The 5,457-nt window shown below is 43.5% G+C and overlaps 1 pseudogene across 1 annotated transcript; it reads left to right on the forward strand.

The window, feature by feature from the left end:
* The first annotated feature begins 695 nt into the window (after positions 1 to 695).
* LOC310697796 (transmembrane protein 256 homolog) lies at positions 696 to 1,388 on the forward strand (annotated as a pseudogene). Its single transcript has one exon. The product of its transcript is annotated as a transmembrane protein 256 homolog (transcript).
* Positions 1,389 to 5,457: the final 4,069 nt, after the last annotated feature.

Raw genomic sequence — 5,457 nt, forward strand, 5'->3', positions numbered from 1 at the left:
GCCCAACCAGAAGTAAAATGTATAGGGCATATTGAGAGATGGGTGGCAAAGCTGTGCATATGCTTTGTCCTCCCCGGCAGTATATATTGTGGGAGAGTAGCTAGAGGAAGCAGAGAAAAGCTCCAACCAATATTATTTTTTCTATTATTTTTTTTAATTTTGGGAGTTTGCTTGTTTATTTTAAATTCAATTTGTAAAGGTCCCTTTAGAAACGAAAAGATACAAACACAAGTTAAGCACACAGTTTGCTTTTAGTTCAACACTTTCTTCATCCATCAATTTTACCCAAAATCACAAAAGTAATATTACAAAGCTTTCACAGTGCACGTTTACATATTCTGCATATACATCTATTCACTCTTCAAACAATGCATTTCCATTGAATTTGGCTTCAAAAACAACAACACATCAGGCTGGAAATATATAATGTTTTAAACCAATGTGTTTTTCCTCTTAAAAAAAGAAAATATATTACTTGGAAAGAAGCCCATAGTGCACTAATTCCCAAACAAGACACGGACATAAGGCAGGTGAAAAGTTATAGGCCAATCTCGCTCCTAAATAATGATTACAAATTATTTGCCAGTATATTGGCCAATAGACTTAAAAATGTATTTGGAGAGGAGATTGGAAAGAACCAAACTGGATTTCTACCTGGTAGACAGATGAAGGACAATGTTAGAAATATAATTTGTATGTCGGGCGCCGGGGCGTTTTTCTGACGGCTTGTTGCGCTGAGCGGGGCTGCAGCCGTCGGGGCGGCCGCCTACGGGGCTCACGATTTCCGTCGCAGCGACCGAGATGACGACTTGAAAGAGCTCTACGAGATGGCCAACAAATACCACTTCCTCCACAGCCTGGCCCTCCTGGCTGTGCCCCACTGCCGCTATCCCATGATGGCCGGCAGCATCCTGTCTCTGGGCATGGGGATGTTCTCTGGCGTCCTGTATTACCACGCCGTGACAGGGGACCCGATCCTGACCAAGGCAGCCCCGTATGGTGGTTCCCTCCTCATCCTCGGCTGGATCGCCATGGCCCCTTGACACCCCGTTCTCTCCCCATGTGGCCCCCATCTCCCAACGCCAGGGCAGCCAGCCCCGCCCCTCCCTCCTCCCTTAGGCTAGCCAGAAGGGAGCCCTAGGAGAGGAGAGATTTCCAAATGTCAGAGTGGGATCCCTTGAGGTCTTTAGCCCACCCCGAATGCGTCTCTATCCTGCATCTTGGAATTCCCTGAATGCTGAATCCCTTTTAAAAAAGCCAAGATCCTCCCCCTCCCCCAAAAAAATTGCAACCAGATTTGAGTTTGCGATGGAGGCTTCGAAATGCAATGTCTGATCGGTGCTTTTCAATTGCTGTTTTTTAACTTAATAAATGATGAGAGTGATTTCACTTTTTAAAAAACCCACGCACCTTTTTTTCCTGTGAATAAATTTATTCCGTGGGGGGGGGGGGGAGAAAGAAATATAATTGATATAATGGAATATCTGGACTCCAGGAGAGACAAGCAAGCCGCCCTAATGTTTCTGGATGCTGAAACTTTTTTTGATAATGTGTCTTGGCATTTTATGAAAAGAAATTTAGAATTTATGGATATCGGTGAAAAACGTTTAAATGGTATTCGGGCTATTTATTTGGAACAATATGCTAAATTGATAGTTAATAATAACTTCACAGACAAAATTGAGATAACAAAGGGAACCAGACAGGGGTGCCCGCTATCGCCATTGTTATTTATAACAATACTAGAGGTCCTGTTGAGGAAAATAGAAGCAACAAAAGAAATAAAGGGGATTGGTGTAGGCTCAAAAGAATATAAGTATATATAAGAATGAAATTATCAATGATGGGTAGATTCTCAACTATCAAAATGAACGTGTTCCTGAGACTGCTGTTTTGATTTCAGACAATTCCGGTTATCAGTGGAACAAAACAATTTAATGTATGGCAAAGAAGATTGTCTAAATTTATCTAGCAGGTTAAAAAGCCAAGAATTGAGTATAAAATATTGACAGATGCAAAAGAAAGAGGCGGTTTTTCCCTGCCAGATCTAAAAATTTACTACGAGGCGGCGTGTTTTTGTTGGTTGAGAGAATGGATAAGGTAAAAGGTAAAGGCCCGTACAGGCCAGTCTTGACAGACTCTAGGGTTGTGCGCTCATCTCACTCTAGAGGCCGGGAGCCAGCGCTGTCCGCAGACACTTCCGGGTCACGTGGCCAGCGTGACGAAGCTGCTCTGGTGAACCACCAGAGCAGCACACGGAAACGCTGTTTACCTTCCCGCTGTAAAGCGGTACCTATTTATCTACTTGCACTTAAGGGTGCTTTCGAACTGCTAGGTGGGCAGGAGCTGGGACCGAACGACGGGAGCTCACCCCGCCGCGGGGATTCGAACCGCCGACCATGCGATCGGCAAGTCCTAGGCACTGAGGTTTTACCCACAGCGCCACCCAGGATAACCTTAGATAATTCAGATATATTGGATTTGGAGGGATTTGACAACAGATTTGCGTGGCACGCCTACCTGTGGTCAGAATGGTCAGAATGCACAGAGGGTTTTTGAACCATACTATTAGAAAATCATTGTATGAGGTGTGGAGCAGACATAAAACATTATTGGAATGCAAAACTCCGAGGTGGCTCTCACCTCTGGAGGCTTTTGCAGTCAAAAAAATAAATAAATATGGGAACTGAATGGGCGACATACAAAGACTTGCTGATGGAAGTGATAATAAAACAAAGTTAAAGACATTCGAAGAACTAAGAGGAAAGGTAACCGATTGTTACAAGATGTGTTTAGAGAGGATAATAAAAGAAACGGATTTGGAAGTAACAAATCTAAATTGGAGACAGAATTGCTGGGTAGTAAAATGAAAATACTGTCGGAAATGTATCAGTTACTACTGGAGTGGCACACAAAGGATGAAGAGGTAAAAAGTGTTCTGATTAGGTGGGCCCAGGATTTAGGGCACAATATTGATTTTAAAAGGTGGAGAAAACTGTGGACCGAAACAATTAAATTCACAGCATGTGTGTCACTCAAAGAAAATATATTTAAGATGATGTATCGATGGTATATTAGACATGCCCAACTTGCTAAGATGTATAGAAATCAAGACAAAAATTGTTGGAAGTGTAAGGAGAAGGAGGGGAACTTCCTCCATCTGTGGTGGACTTGTTCTAAAGTGAAAGCCTTCTGGGACATAATATACGAGTTAAAAAAGGTTTTGAAATATAATTTTAATAAAAAACCAGAGGCATTTCTATTAGGCTTAATTGGTGAGGAAATACATAAAAGTGATGTAAACATGTTTATGTATGCCACAATGGCTGCAAGGACACTTCTGGCTCAGAAATGGAAGCAGCAGGAACTTCCAACACTGGAAGACTGGCAGCTCAAGATGATGGAGTTCAAAGACATAATCCGGAATCAGCGTGACGAACTGTTTCCAAAGGACTGGAACACATTTCTGAAAGAAAATTGTAAACATTTGAAAACGTTTGTAGGCTTGAATTGAAATGTTTTGTAATGTAACTATAAGGAACTGATTTACCGATAATAAGGTGAAATATTATAATTTGACAAAGGGTAAATAAGTGCTTATAGAAATGCGAAGAATATGGAAAGTTATGTGGAAGTCAGAAAGAGGTCGATGCTCTTATATATTAAGTCATAGAATTATGTAACAAAATGTGAATATGATTTAATGGAAAACTCAACAAAAATTACTTTAAAAACATAAAAAGGGAAAATATATTAGGAGTGGCTTTTCTTTTAATAAGTTAATAAATGAACTACTTCATTGGCACAGCATCCGAATGAGGTGTAGTGGTTGTATAGTTCTTGATACCTTTTGTTTCATAGTTATATTTGGGTTGCTGCTTAAAAAAAATGGTTAGCTTTTTGTATCATAAAGATCACAAAACTGATTCCTAATATACAACTGAAAGCAGAAATGGGGCACTTTTCCCTTTTGCTTTGCTGCAGATATGCATGCTATTTTACCATAGCTCACAGAATGGCATGATGGCACCTTTTTACTACATATGTGAATTATTAAAAAAAACCTGTTACTCGTTGGAATTGTGTCTGGTCAATATATTTCAGCTTCATGTTTTGTTACGCGTTTAATATTTTTTCTATTTTTTAAAAAGTGCCAGAATTCACGAACACTTCCCTTGTTCTCTAATGGTGCCCACCTGAGAGGTGCTGGATCTGTTCGAGCAAGTTCCAGCTGAGAAAAAGCCCTGGTTCTAACTTGCCTAAGTGGGGAAAGTTGGCATTGCGTGGACAGGCGGAGTCCCCAGATCCTGCACGGTCCCCCCGTCATGTGGAATAACGACTCAAGACAACGTGCTATGGGATTAAATTGGCCACAACTTTATTAAATTTCAAATGTGGGTAGACCTTGGCTCAGGCATTGGGCGTTCTCCCTCCCCGGTCCCCAGCCGGGGACCTAGGGAGCATCAGGGTTATCCAGTGTGTGTGTGGGGGGGATGGGCGGGCTCTGGAGAACATATGTTCAAGCAGAGATGGCCGCCCCCGTAACGCCGCCGCCGCAGGAGAGAGCAATGACGACCTTTCGGTGTACGGCCAAAGCCTCCCTTCAGAAAACCCCTTTAACGGGGAACCCTGGTATCGCCGCCGCAAGAGGAAGAGGGACAAAAGGATTCCGCCCAAGGCTTGATACCGCCAAAGTTGTGATGTTTTGCTACGGGAAAGGCGAAACCTGCCAATGCAGGGAAATTCCTTTCCGGCCCTTTAACAGCGACCTTAACGTAGCAGCGCCCGCATACCTGTGAAGAAAAGTTAACCTGCAAAATAAGACATTAACGTGAGGATTCCTAGGTAAGATCCTCCCTCTATTGTGTGGGCAGGTAATCCCTCCCCTACCTGGCCTGGTCTCCTTGGCAACGCTTCCCCCAGGTGGGATTGGACAACTGACTGAGGTAGGCGGAGACCTCCAGGTATCCCACCTGAGGGAAGGAAAAGCCAAGCCTATGCTGTTGGGGCCGCTCCAGATCTAGGGGCTGCACGCGTCCCCGCAAAGGGCGCCCCCCGTTTTAAGCGGGGAGCGGTCATTACTACAGTGAGTGAACAGATGCAAGAAGCAGCATCCTTTGGCCATAGAGCATTTGGAGATTTGGAGGGATTTGACAACAGATTGTTTCTTTGTGTGTTTCTTTGTGTGTTTCTTTGTGGCTGATTCGCTGTTTTCCCTGTGTAAAGGTTAGAGGGGGCAGGGTTTCTGTTGAGGCAGGGGATTAGCTGTGGGAGGAGCTTATCAGAGTTTGCAGGGCAGCGGCGCGTGCCTAGCGGCGCGCGCAGTTATACCCATCTTTTAGATTTAGGGGAGCTAGTCTCAAACGTTTGTTGGGGGAGACCTAGGTGTTTTTTTTTGTGGGGGAAGTTATTTGTCCTGTCTTCAAGCTTTTTATGATGGAGGACCTCTGTAGCCAC

The sequence above is a fragment of the Podarcis liolepis genome, assembly GCF_965112155.1.
Source record: "Podarcis liolepis genome assembly, chromosome: W".
Taxonomy (NCBI): Eukaryota; Metazoa; Chordata; class Lepidosauria; order Squamata; family Lacertidae; genus Podarcis; species Podarcis liolepis.